General features: G+C 48.4%; 1 protein-coding gene across 9 annotated transcripts in view; it reads left to right on the forward strand.

The window, feature by feature from the left end:
* Nucleotides 1-17,758, forward strand: part of LOC144668873 (intercellular adhesion molecule 5-like) — a 337,959-nt gene that overhangs the window by 42,742 nt on the left and 277,459 nt on the right. The window lies entirely within an intron of this gene.

A 17,758-nucleotide genomic window follows, 5' to 3' on the forward strand; every position in this document is an offset into this window, starting at 1 on the left:
GCTTGGCCCCGCACGCGACTGCTGAGGAGTGGGGGTGTCTGGAGGCCAGTGCTGGCCAGCCTCAGAGGCGACTGCTGGGGGGGAAGGGAGGAGACTGCATCCCGCGCACAGGCAATCGAGGTGGGGGGGCAGGGTAAGCGAGGGAAATAGCTACGCATTAGGGACACCTGTATAAACTGACCGAGTCTCTGCAACTAAGACAGATCAGGCGCAGCCACAGTGATATGATTGGGGTCAGGTTCCTAGCCTGCCTGCCCATGCAAGCATCATGGATGCACCAAAGGGACACCAAGTGTTCTATACCCGCCCCGCCCCACTCCCCTGGCCACAGATATCGAGTCCGCCACCACTTTATTGGACCGTGGAGCAGTTGGACTGCATACTTTGTGCAATCCCCTCGTCAACGCTGGTCATGTAGCAGTCACTGCTGGAGGTGCTCACAGCCCCTTGCAATCTCAGCATCCTGGTTTGGGCCAGTGTCCCCCATGTTGCAGGTTGACAGAGCAGCCATGTAGTGCACTCATCTCTGGCCATCCAAGGGGTGACCAGCACTCTCCGGGAAGCAACAAGGGGTGGTCACACAAGGCCAGGAAGGGTGCTAAGTACAGCCATGATAACCACGTCCCTCTCTCTTTCATGCTGCAGGAGGACCACATCAGGATCATGGATCCTGGTGACCTAGCTGTATGCCTGATGGTCTACAGAGTCTGTAGCAGACGGAGGAGAGAGTGACTGAGGCACCTGGCCGCGCAAAGGCAGGAGCAGCCTCATGAAGAAGAGGCAGCAGGGCTCCCGCACATGCTGCCCAGGAGCGATAGTGAGCCAGTGCTGGTCAGCACCTAGCAACACCCAGGGTCTATAGATGCCACCTGCCATTCCTGCAGATGACCGAGAACCAGAGTCGCCAATGACTGCGCATGTCTAGGGATCTGGTGGTTCACATCTGCCACTTACTGCAGGACTTGGTGCCAAGGGGACATGGAGGGCATCACAGATGCTGCAGGGTTGGCTCCTCAGGGACAAGGGTTACCTGCAGAGGCTGTGGCTGATGACACCCGTGCGGCAGCCTCAGACTGCAGCAGAGTGGCGGTATAAAGAGGCTTATGCAGCAGCTCGCAACTTGGTGGAGCAAACCATTGGGATGCTGAAGATGCGGTTCTGGTGCCTGGACCGGTCTGGTGGAGCCCTGCAATAGAGTCCGCAGAGGGTGTCACGCAACATCGTCGTCTGCTGCGCCCTTTACAACCTGGCGCTGCAACGTGGTGAGGAGCTGGGTGAGGAGGAGATGGAGGGGCTGCATGTCTCCTCCGATGAGGAGGATGCTGACGGGGATGAGGGTGAGGGGGTCCTCGGTGGTGATGACGACGGGGATGAGGCTCTCGCACCGGCTGGAGGAGGCAGGCGCACTCAGGAGGCCCTCATAGCTGCTAGATTTGTGGAGGATGATGACAACATGCAGTGAGGTGTCCCTGTAGATTCTCACATCGCAGTTGTGAACGTTTGACTCTAGTCTGGCTTATCTCAGCATCAACAGTCTCTTGAGAGAAGGTTCCTATCATGGAGACCCTAATAGTCACTCGATCACAGGATGATGATGACAACATGCAGTGAGGACACTCCATAGATCTTCACATGGCCTCTGAGAATGTCTGACTCCTGTCTGGCCAAGGGCAGCTCGCTTGCGCTCCATGATCAGGGCCATCTCAGAGACGCAGCTATGAAACTTTAGATGCATCTGATGCTGTGTCCGCCTTTAGCACCTCAGCCCTTCAGGAGCTGGAGCACAGCATCACTGTTCGCAGATGCTGGTGTGATGGGGGCCAGCCGCACCTTAAAGGTGCTGAGAGCACACAGAGAGTATGAGAGAACTCTGTGGCGCTTGCCCACGACATTCTGGCAGCAATGACCAGCGCTGCCGAGGTGCAGGCATCAGTAATGTTTCCAGGGAGTGTGAGGCTGGACCATCACTGTGGTCTGAAGGCTGCACAAAGCACAGGGAAGAGGCCCTGGACTGAGACACCTGCCTTTATCTTGTGCAGAAAGTTTTCACATCTGAGTGACACAAACACTGCTCATCAGAACAAGGAGCCATAGGCAGGGAGACATTCTTAGGAGTTTATTGACAATAATGAACATTATGTACAAGTGATTAACACCCATGCCCAGGCTGTGCAACTAATTCTCCTTAACTGTCCTAGCCCTGACGTTATGTCTTGCTGCTCCCCGGACATCCACAGCAGAGGTGGAGTCAGCCTGCTGACTGTGATGCCCTGGCTGTGAAGAATTTGGTGGGCGTCCTCTGGAGGGCTGAGACTTGGAGGGCCCCTGCCTGCCTTCGGGGTGCTGCTGTGTGGCAGTGGCACCCTCCTCGGCCTGTGAAGCTGGATCCGTGGAGGTCACAGGAAGAGGGGAGTCAGATGGGCCGGTCACTCCCAGAGTCACCTGGGTGGATGCCCCGGAGTGCGCAACTGCTGATCCTCCTCCCTATGGGTGGCAGAGGGCCCAGGCTGACTCCGTGAGCAGAAGAGGTAGCTGGAGTGAGATCGAGCTGCCCAGCACCTCTCTCGTGTACACACTGTTGGAGGCCAACTATGGCATCAGTGATGGAGTTAAACCCGTGCAGCAGTGCAGGAGTGATGTCCTGGACCAAGGTCTCCATGACAGCCAGTGTTGATCTTGGCGTGTTGCAATGCTGGCGCTATCACCTCAGCCTGAAGATGGCAGACTCCTCCATCGTGTCTTGCAATCTGAGGAGTGCAGTGACATCCCTTCCTGATGTTCCCGAGCTTGCCTTTGCAGCTCCAGCAACTGTGACACGACTGAGTCCAAAGGCTCATCATCTGACTCGGACTCAGCAAAGTTCTGGCCTCCAGCAGTCCTCTGAGTGCCGGACACCTGGGAAGACCCTGCCTCCGCCTGCTGTGGATCAGCGAGTGTGATGTGCTCACCAGATTGAGGTCCCAAGTCTATTCTAAAGCTAGGTCCCACCGAGGTGCGTGTCTCTGCGCTAGTGGAGGGTGTGGGTGAGCGCTGTGACAGGACTTCAGGGAGGGTGCCTTCAGATTCCTCTTCAGAGGTTTCTTCAGAGCTTGCTTGGAGGCTGTAGGTCGTGGACTCAGTCTGTTGCTTCCAAAATGTGCCTGCGAAAGCAAGGAGAGATAATTAGTGCATGGCAGTGGCCTGTGAAAGAGGACATATCACTCACGGCACGGTTATCTGATGGTTGTTGCACTGCTGGATCCTCACTTGGTAGAGCAGCGCCGACCTCACCATCAGCACAGGACCGGTCCCAGTCATCACCGGCCAGCTGGATGGTTCTGTTTTCAAATTCTGTCAGAAGTTTGAATTCCGGCATCCCTCCACCTGTGTGCGACCTTTCCCTCCTGTTGTGAGCCAGTTTGTCCTGCACGGATAGAGATGGGAAGAATGTATCAGGACGTCTGCCGGGCCAGATGATAAGTATGCCTGGCATGTGTGGGGGGTGAGTGGTCCCATGGACAGGATGGTGTGTATGAGAGAGTGAATGGTGATGTTCTTTGCACTGAGAATGAGTGAGGGTCCAGTGGATGTGTGATGGGTTTGTGAGTTGGGAGCGATGAGAAGAGTGACTTACCCTGGTGGAATGGAGGAGATCATTCATCTTTTTGCAGCACTGGGTGGCTGTCCTCTTCTGAAGGGCGTTGGCACTGACCACCACTGCCACTGCCTCCCAAGCCGGGCTGGTGACTTTGCTACCCATCCTGCAGCCAGAGCGGGGTTAGAGCACATCCCGGCGGCCTGCACGATATCCAGAAGTCGCTCAAGGGCCCCGTCATTGAATATAATGAGGTGGGCTCGGGAAGATACGGTGTGAAAACCCATCATTTTCATCGGTGGGTAGGACTCCATTTTACCCGCCCGCTACCGCACTTAGTGCAATTCTGGGAAAATTCATCCCTCTGTTTCTCTCTCCACAGATGCTGCCAGATCTGCTTAAGTTTTTCCAGCACTTTCTGTTTTTATTCAAGGTTGTAGTGCTCTATGTTAGCAGCCAAGACATTGCAGGAACTCACTTGGTTATCCTTAGTCTCCTGCAGTTGAAGAAATATTCCATTTAATTTCACATTTTCATGTCAGCAAATTGCAAATGTTAGTTACTGATGAAGTTAATCAAAGCATTTTAGGACCCAGGTTATCTCTACAATTAGCATAATCTTAAATACCAGCTCAATAGGTGAAAGAAACATAGGAACTAGGAGCAGGAGTAGGCCATTCGGCCCTTCCAGCCTGCTCTGCCATTCATTGTGATCATGGCTGATCATCCAACTCAATAGCCTGCTCCCGTTTTCTCCCCATATCCTTTGATCCCTTTCACCCAAGAGCTGTATCTAACTCCTTCTTGAAAACAAACAATGTTTTGGCCTCAACTACTTTCTATGGTAGCGAATTCCGCAGGCTCACCACTCTCTGGGTGAAGTAATTTCTCCTCATCTCAGTCCTAAATGGTCTACCCCGTATCCTTAGACTTTGACCCCTGGTTCTGGACTCCCCCACCATCGGGAACATCCTTCCTGCATCTACCCTGTCTAGTCCTGTTAGAATTTTATAGGTTTCTATGAGATCCCCCCCTTATGTCTGGGCTCTCAGCAAAGCCTCCTAATGTGGCATGAATGGGACATTGAAGTGTGCGGGGATGAGGGGGTGTGAGGGGTGAGGGCTGGAGGACCTTTGTGTTTTTATCTTAATTGTGACAAAGTCCCACATCACCAAGGACATTGGATAGAGAATGAGTCTGCACCAATATTATTTGCATCCTAATAGCTGTATTAAGAATGGCATCGGTGCAGCAACACAATGGTTTTGAATCTTGGAACACTGATGGAGAAAGAGGATGAAGGATGAGGATGAAGGGCTCTGCAGGTGACATGCGCGAGATCTCACACTCGGCTTCACACTCACTGGACACATTGGTGATGCCTGCACCTTGATGGTGCGTGTCATTGCTGCCAGAATGCCATGGGCAGACATCACTGAGTTCCGACATTATCCCTGTGTGCTCTCAGTACCTTTGCCCGCCCCCCCCACCCCACCCTATCTCTTCAGCATCTGTGATTAGTGATGCTTTGCCCCTGAAGGGCTCAGGTGCTGAAGTCTGACAAAGGATCAGGTGCATTTAAAGTTTCATGGCTGCCTCTCCATGATATGACCCTGATCACAGAGCGCAAGCGAGCTGCCCTCAGACAGATAGGAGTCAGACATTTATAGAGGCTATGTGAAGATCTATGGAACGTCCTTACTGCATGTTGTCATCCTCCTCCTAGAATCAAGTGATTATTAGGGCCTCCGCTGCATCTCCATGACATAAGCCTGAGCACTGAGGGTATGTGTGCTGCCCTCAGCCACACAGGAGTCAAACATTCACAGATTCAAGGTGAGGATGTCAGGACTGTCTGTATTCACTGCATCTTGTCATCGTCCTCCACGAATCTTGCAGCTATGAGGGCCTCCAGAACACGCCTGCCTCCAGTGTGATGGCCTCATCGCCTGCATCCTCGCCTTCTCATTACCATCATCCCTTTCAACATCCTCCTCATCGGAGGAGACATGCAGCTCTTCCATATCCTCCTCAGCCAGGTCTTTCCCCCATTGCAGTGCCAGATTGTAAAGGGTGCAGCAAGCCACGATGATGCGCGACACCCTATGGGGACTGTATTGCAATGCTTCACCGGACCTGTCAAGGCACCGGTACCTCATCTTCAAGATGCCTATGGTTTGCTCCACCAAAGTCCGGGTTGTGGCATGAGCCTCGTTGTACCATCACTCTGCTGCAGTCTGAGGCTGCCACATGGGTGTCATCAGCCCCATCATCTATGGTCAGGCCTTGTCCCCAAGGAGCCAACCCTGCAGCCTCTCTGAATCCTGGAAGATGTCAGGGATCTGAGACCTGTTATGGATGTAGGAGTCATGGATGATCCCTGGGAATCGTGCACAGACCTGCAGGATGTGCCTGTGGTGGTCGCACATTCAGCGAGTGGAAGCTCTTGGGGTTGACATAGTTGACTGCTTGTTGCCATGGAGATCTAAGCACCACGTGAATGCAGTTGATGCCTGCACCTGTGGAAATGCTGCAGCAGGTAGCATATGTGACTGACCTGTTCCCTAGACATGAGCAGTCTTTGGCAACACTGGTTCTCAGTCATCTGCAGGAATGACAGGCGTCATCTCTAGGCCCTGGGTCTAGCGAGGTGCATATGAGCGATGTCTCTCTGTGGATCTTCAGTGGTGCGCAGTAGGCCCTGCCACCCCTTCATCTTGAGGGAGGTGCTCCTCCCTTTGTTGAGCCAAGCACCTCCACCGCTCTATTCTTCTTCTTCTTCTCTGCTCCCTGTAAGCCGTGAGGCAGATCGCTAAATCACCAAGTTCCACGATCCTGATGTTCTCCTCCTGCAGGATCAAAGAGAGAGACACATGGGCTGCCATATGTGTCCTAAGAACCTCTCTTGGTCAAGTCTGAGGATCCCTTCACGCACACCAGGGAGTGCTGGCCACTACTTGGATGGCCAGTGTGCAGTGCGCTTCACGACTATCAAAACCCCACCCATCTTCGCCCGCCCCACTTGACCAATTGGCAACAGCTTCGGCCACTGGACTGCACGCTGTGCTCTCAGCTCAGGCACAGACATTCTCCTAACCCGCACTGCAAGGCTGCACTGTTAGCTTGAACCACGAGGGATACTGGTCCAAACCTGAGTAAAGACATTGCAAGGGGCTGTGAGCGCCTCCACCAGTGACTGCGCCATGGCCACCTTTCGCAAGGGGATTGTGCTACTTGTCCAGTCGGCCAATTGCTCAGCTGCCCCCTAAAACACACATTCATCTGCAGTCGGCGCCAAAGGGGTGAAAAGTTCTGGAGCATTTCTTAGCACTTTCACGCTTTTCCTTTGCTTGAGTGAACAGAAAAGCTTCAGAGGCTCGACGCCAAGCATGTCAATGGAGCTGCAGCTGAACAGTGTCAGCTGTGGAAGAATGCTCAGGTTTGATAAGCTTGTCCAAGTGAGTGGCCGCTTCCCTCACCCTCCAATACCCCCTCCCCATCCAGCCCCGGCCTCACCAGCACTGGAACTTTGTCCCAGCACCGCACTGAAAGCCAGCCAGGAATAAAATGACATGCCTGTGCCTCCACTGAATGCATGGCACCATTTCCTTGATGTGCTACGGGCAATGCTCGTGGGCGCTGCGCAAGGTTGTGTGCACTCACCTCCAAGTTTCCCTCGAAGTTCAGCTCACCAGGTGCACGACTTTTAAAGGCAGCCATGAAGCACGCCGCTCTGAAGTGGGGGGTATGATTCCGGTGTGAGGGCATAATAAGATACAAATGCATTAAAATTAAAGTTCCCAACATTGGACAGTGGGAAATGCAGCCCGCCATTGATGGGCAGAGCGTGCGATCGCAAACTGGGGCAGGGTTTTCCCCCCGTCCGGGGCAAAGTTGAAGTGCGGGCGCGCGGAGGCATGTTCCAATCGGTGCCCCCGATCGGAGGCACGGCGCCATTTTACGTGGGCGGGCCAATTAAGGCCCACCCAGCGTGGCGCCGGCATGGAAGCGCTATGCGCTCCCTGTGCTGGTGGGGGAATCCCTAAACCCAAGAGGGCACTCTTTCATGCATGCGCAAAACAGAGCACACTCATCTTCCTGAGGCTAAGTGCAGCCTCAAGGAGATTGGCTCAACTGTAAAAAATATTAAAAATAGAGAAAAAAAAAAATGCCTGACATGTCCCCTCATGTGACACTGTCACACGAGTTGGGACATGTCCATAATTTTTTTAAAAAGCTTTAATTAAACTTTTTAAAACCTACCCAAAACCTCATCCCGCTGGTGGATAAGGTTTCATGCTTTTTCTAATTCCCGCCTGGGTTCCTGGCCTGCCCGTTAACCTTAAGGTTGGACGGGCAGGTCCATTAATTAGTTTAATGACTGTCAATGGCCTCAATTGGCCATTGACAGGTCGGCGGGCGCACAGCTGATTTTGCTGCGCCCCCGCCTTCCTGAAAACTTAAATGGGGCGCGGTGACATTGGGAGTTCCGCCTGATGTCATCATGTGTCATTTTACACGTCAGAGAGCGGGAGGGTGCGGGGCCTGCTCACCGACAGGAATATCCTGCCCCTGGTTTCACAACGGCGTGACAACCGATATTTGGCCTTCTCGCCATATTGTCCGCTCACGTCCACCATGAAGCCCGCCGTCAACAGGATCGGATGATTCCTCCAAAAGTTCTGCTTGGAAACACATAAACAAAATGGGCCAGGAGATTAAAAATGCGGGTCAAATTATGTTATTTTTAGAATAAATATATAAATACAGTTTTACAAATCATTTTCTTCAACTTTCGTTTCTCCCCACAGATAGAACAGCTATCTTAGCTGCAGCAAGTGTAGCAGTGGTGTCCACACTTGCCCTTGCAACAGGAGCCATCATTTATTACTTGAGCAAGAATGCTAAGAAAACAGGAAAATACAAAGTACAAAATGCAAAGCCCTACAACAATCCACAAGTCTCCAACGAAAATCCATATCAGGAATTAAAACCATAATCTGCAAAGGACACGAATATGAAACAAGATTCATCAATTTAGAAATTGTATTTCCAACTACTCTGGAAAACATAATGGGGTTGAGTTTGTGTGCTGGTTCTCCTGCCCATACCCTCTGGGGTTTCAGCAACAGGAGAATTATGCACAAATTCACCCCCAAATCCCTCTGAATGGCTTCTCCCCTCTCTATATCTTTAACTTCCAGTGGCTATGACTCTCTGAGATCTTTACATTTGTCTAAGTCTGGCTTCTTGCACACCCCCAGTTTTAATCCATTAGGGTTCATTCCTTCAATCCAAGCCCCTAAGGAAGAGAGGAACAGGAGTAGACCATTTAGCCCCTTGAGCCTGTTGCACTATTCACTAGTTGTGATACCTGCTCGGAAAGGCTCTATACCCATGTAGCAGGTTGATATTCAGTACCAGACTGAAAGAGGGCTGCATCATCCAGGAAGTTGTCATTAGGATAAGCTGTTAAACTGAGACCCTGTCTGTGAGCTCAGGGAAGCATGACCAAGAAGATAGTTTTAATGGTTGGGATTTCGGAAGGATGCGATCAAATGAGACATGTACAGGACCAGATCACAAATCTTTCCTGCAGATAGTTTAGAGTTAATCTGTAAAAATGAGTCCAAGTGTCAGACAAATGTGAGGTAAGAGTTAAGAAATTTGATCTTTTCATCCTTGAAAGGCAGTGACTTTATCCACAAAGCAGGACTCGAGCACTCCCATTAGGCTGACGGTAAGAGACAGTCGAAGGTAAATTTAGGACAGGTATTAGAAAGTTCTTCACACCAAAAGTGATCAACTCATAAACTGAATCTCAGGACAGGGCCAGTGAGGCAAAATCCCTCGAATGATTTCAGAAATTGTTGGCTGCTGTGATGGGATGGAAGGGACTGCAGGAGCTTTCTAGATGAATGTGTTAAGATGGGCAGAATGGCCTCCCTCAACTCCATCTATATTGCAACTGTTCAGTACTCAGACTGTGTGTTCAGTTATCCTTGCGTCAGCCCTTCCTGTTTTTTCTGTGTATCCGGCAATTCCTGTATTGTTTAGTCTTATTAGACAGTCCTGACATTTATATGACAATATAAATTCCATAACAAGGTGTTGTTTCCTGTAATCTTTTTATTAGACAATTTCAAACCATAGGAAATAATAAACAAGGTTCTTGTTTCTTGGAAAGGAATGGAAAGAAAACAAGGAATGAATTCAATTCCAAGGCAATGAGAACAACTCCACAACCCTTTCATAGTTGCAACGTGAAGCTGGTCTAAAGAAGCTGTCTTGACCCTTGCCTGAAGCCAACATTGTTAACAAAGTAGAAACTGAATAAATGAAGACCAGTTATTCTGGGTTCAGCTGCCACCATACTGACAGGCTCCAATCTCTGCCTTTGCATCATCATTAACCAACACACCTTCCTTCACTACAGTTTCACTTGAGCCACTACCTGTGTTCTTGCTGGGGTGGGTGAAGTGCCTAATAAAGAGTGACTAACTCATTCATAAAATAGGACTGGATAGAAACTGGATTGGCGTTTACAGGGATTCCATCCCACTTAGTGCAGGGTTGAAGCCTTTCTGACTGAATTGTGGGTCTATTGTAGGACTAGCAAATAGCAGGCTGATACTGAAACAGTGCCACTGGCCGACAGATGAAAGAAGTCGAGCGGATTGCACTGGGTGGACCATGGAAAGGACCAAAGCAATTGTGAGAACAGGAGAGAAATGTTGTAAAGGCAGACTAGAATGCAAATTGCTCATTTCTCAGTTCCTTGCTAAAATTCATTTCTACGCCACTCCAATATTATAAACATGGTGAAAGTGGTGAGGAAATTCATTACCTAGATGGATGAGATATTAATGATGATGCTGTTCATATTAAGTGTTTTGGGAGAAGCTGCTGTGGTTTATATCTGTCTCACACCTGAAACCACATGCATATAATCGATATCATGAAGTTAAGGTCCGTGTAGTCATGAGATTTCTGGAGTTACACCAGCTATTTGGGTCACTTAGATGCAGCTTCATGAGGTGCAATATTAATGGTGTGTGGAATTGTATTCACATGATGGGTATTAACTGGGATGTGATCCAAATGTGATCATAAACATAGGATGAGTCTGAATCTGTGCTGGTTGGTTTGGGGGTCCATGATGTGTAATGTCTGTACATTCTTACATTTTAATAGTGACTATGGCGGGACCGGAATTTCCCGCTGAAAGTCAACAGATGTTTTGCTGGGTCACCAAATTTTCCACCCTCGATGGGTCCCGCCAAATCCCAGCCTACATTTAAAAAAAATACTTCATTGGCTGTAAAGTGCTTTGAAATAATCAGCTATGTTGATACAAATTTTTCTTTATTTTTGAATAAAATTTTGTCAATGTATAAAGACTAGACTCCAGTTCTATCCTTCACAACAAGGCTATCTGCAGCTGCTTCTGTCACCCAATCAAAGCAAGAGTGTGGAATTTGTCAGCTTTCAGGAGTCTGTAAACTTTACTTATTGATCTCTGTAATTTGGAAATATTTTTCAAACCTTTTTTTCCTGCTTTGCTCCCTACTGAGGTCTGCACTAATTTTATTCACTGCCTCCTCCTTGTTCAGACCACCTGATGACACCCCCCCTCCCCGCCCACATTTTTCAACATCCCACTCTATGTCATTACCAAGGAGGAGGAGGTAGAACAGCACAGGTTGCAGGGGTGGAGGATCAGGTGTCACAACAGCAGATAGAGCCCACCAGATATTAACCCCACCAGGGAATTTATCGGCAGCACCAAGTCCTGTGAGGTAGCCACTGAGGGGCTCTGTATCATAAGAGTTCACTTTTCAAAAAGCTACAATTGACCATCTCTGTGAGCCACTACATGGAGGTCTCAAGCTGCTTCCATTTGTCAGCATGACAGTCACTGTGGCAAAGAAATCCACCACAATCCTCAAATTAATTCCTCAGGCTCCTTTCAGGCAGCTACAGGAGAATCTCTATTCCAGGCCAGTGAGCAATACGAGTATGTATTTACCAGGTCACTGCCCGGTATAGAAAAATACACTTCTTTAGCTTTGGTACATTATCATACTGCAGAGAGAAAGGACCTTATGGTTCTTTGGGGATCCTGGCTTCCTCAAGGTAAATCAATGGCACCCACACTGCATTGAAGGTGTTTATAGAACATCCTCTCATCCACAAGAGCAGTAAGGAATTCCAGTATAAAAATATTCAGGTAGTGTTTGGTGCCTCTCAATCATTGACTACCCCAAACATAAGCAGAAGAGCAGCACAATGAGGCCTGTGCAGGTACCAGACTGCTGACTAAAAGGATCACTGAGGTGCTGAAGGCCTGCTTTTGATGCTTGGATAACTTCATGCCGCCCACACCCAGGAGTCTGCTCATTCTGTCTTCAATGCCCTCAACAAGACTTAGAGTTGAGGTGGGAGTCAGAGTGTCTGGCCTTGACATCAAGGCTGCTTTTGACTGAGTGTGGCATCAAGGAGCCCTAGCAAAACTGGAGTCAATGCGAATCAGGGGGAAAACTCTACACTGATTGGAGTCATACCTAGCACAAAGGAAGATGTTTGTGGTCGTTGGAGGTCAATCATCTCAGTTCCTGGGCATCACTATAGGAGTTCCTCAGGTTGGTGTCCTAGGCCCAACCTTCAGCTGCTTCATCACTGACCAGAAGTGGGGATGTTCGCCAATGATTGCACAATGTTCAGCACCATTCATGACTTCTCAGACACTGAAGCAGTCCATGTCCAAATGCAGAAAAACCTGGTCAATATTCAGGTTTGGGCTGACAAGTAGCAAGTGACAAGCCACACAAGTGCCAGGCAATGACCATCTCCAACAAGAGGTAATCTAACCATCGCCCCTTGACATTCAATGGAATTACCATCACTGCATTCCCCCGCTATAAACATTCTGGGGATTACTAGTGAACAGAAACTGAGCTGGACTAGCCATATAAATACTGTGACTACAAGAGCAGGTCTGATGCTTGGAATCCTATGGCAAGCAACTCACCTCCTGACTCCCCAAAGCCTGTCCACCATCTACAAGGCACAGGTCAGGAGTGTGATGGAATACTCCCCATTTGCCTGGATGAGTGCAGCTCCAACAACACTCAAGAAGCTTGACACCATCCAAGACAAAGCAGCCCATCCACAAATATTCACTCCCTCCACCACCGACGCAAAGTGGCAACAGTGTGTACCATCTACTAGGAACTCACCAAGGCTCCTTAAGCAGCATCTTCCAAACACACAACTGCTACCATCTAGAAGGACAAGGGCATCAGACACATGGGAACATCACCACCTACAAGTTCCCCTCTAAGACACTCACCATCCTGACTTGGAAATATACCGCTGTTCCTTCACTGTCGCTGGGTCAAAATCCTGGAACTCCCTAACAGCACTGTGGGTGTACCTACACCACAGGGACAGCAGCGATTGAAGAAGGCAGCTTACCACCACCTTCTCAAGGGCAATTAGGGATGGGCAATAAATGCTGGCCCAGCCAACGATACCCACATCCCATGAATGAATAAAACAAAGTTCTGAATGAAAGATGTTGTACATTCTTCCCCATGGTGCCATGTTCACACTTGATTATTCATAAATCTGTCCAAATGTAATAACGATCTTGGTCAGAAATGCATTGAAGTAATTTGAGACAAAAATGAAAGAGCCAAGCAATAAATTTGTCCAACTCTAATGAAAGGTCACTGGCTTGAAAAGTTAACTCTGTTCCTCTTCACAGATGCTGCCTGAACTGATGAATTTTTCCAGCATTTGCTGTTTTTATTTCAGTTTTCCAACCTCCACAGTATTTCCCCATTTAAAAGGCTTTGGGATTTCGTTCAGAACTAATCATGTTCTCAATGAATTCCAAATCTCTATAATTAACGTGTTTTGTTTTCTCATGGTTAGATTTAAGATACGGATCAATGCAAACCTCCCAGCCGTGGTAATTGCAGACTATTTGGTGGTGGACTGCAGTACAACATGTGCAGCAGATAACATATTAATTGAAAGAATAAACATCAAACACATGGTGCTCAGTGGCACACAATTTCTTTCTCAAGTATCCAGTCATGGTCTTTCCCAATGACATGATACATAAAATGCCCATCAGAGAGTGGGTTGCAGAGCAAATATATCACTGTATAAGGTAAGTACCTTGTAGATGTTGGACAGGCTTTGGTGAGTCAGGAGGTGAGTTACTCACCACAGGATTCCTAGCCACCAACCTGCTTTTGTAGCCACAGTATTTATATGGCTAGTCCAGTTCAGTTTCTGGTCAATGGTAACCCCCAGGATGTTGATAGTGGGGAATTCAGCGACAGTAATGCCATTGGATGTCATGGGGAGATGGTTAGACATGGTCATTTGTGAGACATGGTCATTTTCTGGCACTTGTGTGGCATGAATGTTACTTGCCACTTATCAGCCCAAGCCTGAATGTTGTCCAATTCATGCTGCATTTGGACACGGACTGCTTCAGTATCTGAGGAGTTACGAATGGTGCTGACCATTGTGCAATCATCAGTGAACAATGTTATGATCTTGGTAGGGACTAGTAACTTTTTAAAAAAAAAAAATTCTAAAATCCAGGTCATTGACAAAAAGAATGAAGCCTCAAGATCCCCTCTAGTTTCTCTCTAAGAGACTCACGATCCTGACTTGGAAACATACCGCTGTTCCTTCACTGTCGCTGGGTCAAAATCCTGGAACTCCCTAACAGCACTGTGGGTGTACCTACACCACAGGGACAGCAGCGATCGAAGAAGGCAGCTTACCACCTCCTTCTCAAGGGCAATTAGGGATGGGCAATAAATGCTGGCCCAGCCAACGATAGCCACATCCCATGAATGAATTTTAAAAAGTAGGTAATCAAACTCAGTCACACAGTCCTTTAGAACTCTTTCCCACAAAGAATTTCAGTTCTTCTCCTTCTAGGAGTTAGTCTGATCCCCAGCCGTAGGCAGCGCTAAACTATCCTGAGTTTCATGGGCATGATCTTCACCAAAAACGGCACACTTCTGCAGAACCTCCTCAACTCTGTCTGGATAGCGTAGATCCACCAATGCTATCTTCAAGTAACTGAAACAGCTACAACTACTTATTCTCAGCTTCTGGACCTTGCCTCTGTCTTCTTCAGCTTGCCTGCACTGCATCATTGGGGTCATCTACTACAATGAGCTTGGATGGCTCTGTCCTTTTATATAGTTTCAACTGGTTCCAGTCTGCCCAGCAGTTCTGGTTTCCTGAGAACTAGAAGGGTCAGTTTCCTTCCTTGTTTTTCGTTTTCATTAAGGAGCTGTCTGAAAAACCACAAGCTTTGAAACCACAGATTCCATCACAATATCTCCATTTCTGACCACATGATGGAGGGAAGGTCATTGATGAAGCAGCTGATCCTTTTAATCATTCATGGGATGGGGGCTTCACTGGCAAGACCAGCATTTGTTACCCATCCCTAATTGCCCTTGAACTGAGTAGTTTGACAAGCCATTTCAGAGTGCAGTTAAGAGTCAACAACATTACTGAGGGTCTGGAAATATATGTAGGCCAGACTGGGTAAGGCAGATTTCCTTATATAAGGATCATTCATGAACCAGATGGGTTTTTCCAACAATCAATGTTAGTTTCATGGTCACCCTTACTGAGACTAGCTTTATATTCCAGATTTATTTATTGAAATTAAATTCCACCAGCTTCTATGGTGGGATTTGAACCCTTGTCCCAAGAGTATTAGCCTAGGCATCTGGATTACTAATCAGTGACATTACCACTACACCACCCTCCCCCCAATAAAGAACTGGGCTTCACCCCATCAGGGAAATGAACCCTGGTCACCCACGTGACAGGCAGAGATATTAACCACAATACTAAGGCAGACTGAGCACAAATGATGTTTGGGCCTATCTGAGGAACTCCTGCAGTGATGCCCTGGGGCTGAGATGATTAACCTCCAACAACCACAACCATCTTCCTTTTGCTAGGTATGACTCCAACCAGTGGAGAGTTTTCCACCTGATTCCCATTGACTCCAGTTTTGCTAGGGTTCCTTGATGCCACACTCGGTCAAATTCTGCCACTTTCACCTCATCTCGGGAGATCAGCTCTTTTGTCCATGTTTGGACCAAGGCTGTAATGAGGTCAGGAGCTGAGTGGCCCTGGCGGAACCCAAACTGGGTGTTAGTGAGCAGGTCATTGTTGTGTAAAAGTGCCTCTTAATAGCAATGTCAATGATACCTTCCATCACTTTACTGATGATTGGAGGAGGCTGCTTGGGCAGTAATTGACTGATATAAAAGCAAAATTCTGCGGATGCTGGAAATTTGAAACAAAAACAAAAATACCTGGAAAAACTCAGCAGGTCTGACAGCATCTGCTGAGAGGAATACAGTTGAGATAAAACAATAGATCAAAATAAATTTAAAAATAGGTGGGAAAAGAAAATTATATTTGATTAAAAATTATAAATTATTGGAAACAGGGGGATCGGAAAGGGGGTGTGGATGGAGGAGAGAGCTCATGATCTGAAATTGTTGAACTCAATATTAAGTCTAGAAGGCTGTAAAGTGCCTAGTCGGAAGATGAGTTGCTGTTCCTCCAGTTTGCGCTGAGCTTCACTGGAACATTGCAGCAGGCCAAGGACGGACATGTGGGCATGAGAACAGGATGGTTTGTTGAAATGGCAAGCGACAGGGAGGCCTGGGTCATGCTTGCAGACAGACCAAAGGTGTTCCCTTCCCCCCACCCCACCCCCACTAGGGCCATCTGCCACTAGCTTGTCCTGCTTGCTACCCTTAATGTCCCCATTAGCACATTCCTTAGATAATATCACCACCGTCAACACCCCTTTGTCCTTTTGTCTATGACATCTTTGGCAATCTCTTCTTGGCCTCCAACTATCACTGGCCCCCTATCTAGCTCTACCTTTCCTACCCCCTCCCCCCATCTACCAGCTTATATTTCACCTCATTTCTCTATTTCCTTAGTTCTGATGAAGAGTCATACGGACTCGAAACGTCAACTGTATCCCTCTCCGCAGATGCTACCAGACCGGCTGAGTTTTTCCAGGTATTTTTCTTTTTGTTTCAGTAATTGACTGAATTGGATTTGTCCTGGTTTTTGTGGACAAGACGTACCTGGGCAATTTTCCATATTGTCGGGTAGATGCCAGTATTGTAGCTGCACTGGAACAGCTTGGCTAGGGTCATGGCAAGTTCTGGAGCACAAGGCTTCAGTGCTATTGCCAGAATGTTGTCAGGGCCCATATCCTTTGCAGTATCCAGTGCCTTCAGCTGTTTCTTGATATCATGTGGAGTGAACTGAATTGGCTAAAGGCATCTGTGATGCTGGAAGAGGCCAAGATGGATCATCCACTCGGCACTTCTGGCTGAAATGGTTGCAAATGCTCCCCTATCATTGGGGATGGGGATATTGCTGAAGTCTCCTCCTTCTGTTAATTGTTTAATTGTCCACTACCATTCACAACTGGATGTAGCAGGATTGTACAGGCTAGATCTGATCCTTTGGTTGTGGGATCTCTGAGCTATCTCTATCATATGCTGCCTCCACTGTTTGGCATGTAAATAGTCCTGTGTTGTAGCTTCACCAGGTTGACACCTCATTTTTAGGTATGCCTGGTGCTGCTCCTGACATGCCCTCCTGCACTCTTCATTGAACCAGGGTTGATCCCCTAACTTAATGGTAATGGTAGAGTGGGGGAAATGCTGGACCATGAGATTACAGATTGTGGTTGAATATAATTCTGCAGCTGCTGATGGCCCACAGCCCCTCATCGATGCCCAGATTTGAGCTGTTGATCTGTTTGAAATCTATCCCATTTAGCATGGTGATAGTGCCACACAACACGATGGAAGGTATCCTCAATGTGAAGATGGGACTTTGTCTTTACAAGGACTGCGCGGTGGTCACTCCTACCAATACTGTCATGGACAGATACCTCTGTAACAGACGGATGGATTAGGACCAGGTCCTACTAGGTTTCCCCTCTTGTTGGTTCCCTCACCGCCATGCTGCAGGCCCAGATTAGCATATTATGTCCTTCAGGACTCAGTCAGCCTGGTCAATAGTGGTGCTACCAAGTCACTCTTGGCGATGGACATTGAAGTCCACATCCCAGAGTTCATTCTGTGCCCA

The sequence above is a fragment of the Cetorhinus maximus genome, chromosome 28, assembly GCF_964194155.1.
Source record: "Cetorhinus maximus chromosome 28, sCetMax3.hap1.1, whole genome shotgun sequence".
Lineage (NCBI taxonomy): Eukaryota > Metazoa > Chordata > Chondrichthyes > Lamniformes > Cetorhinidae > Cetorhinus > Cetorhinus maximus.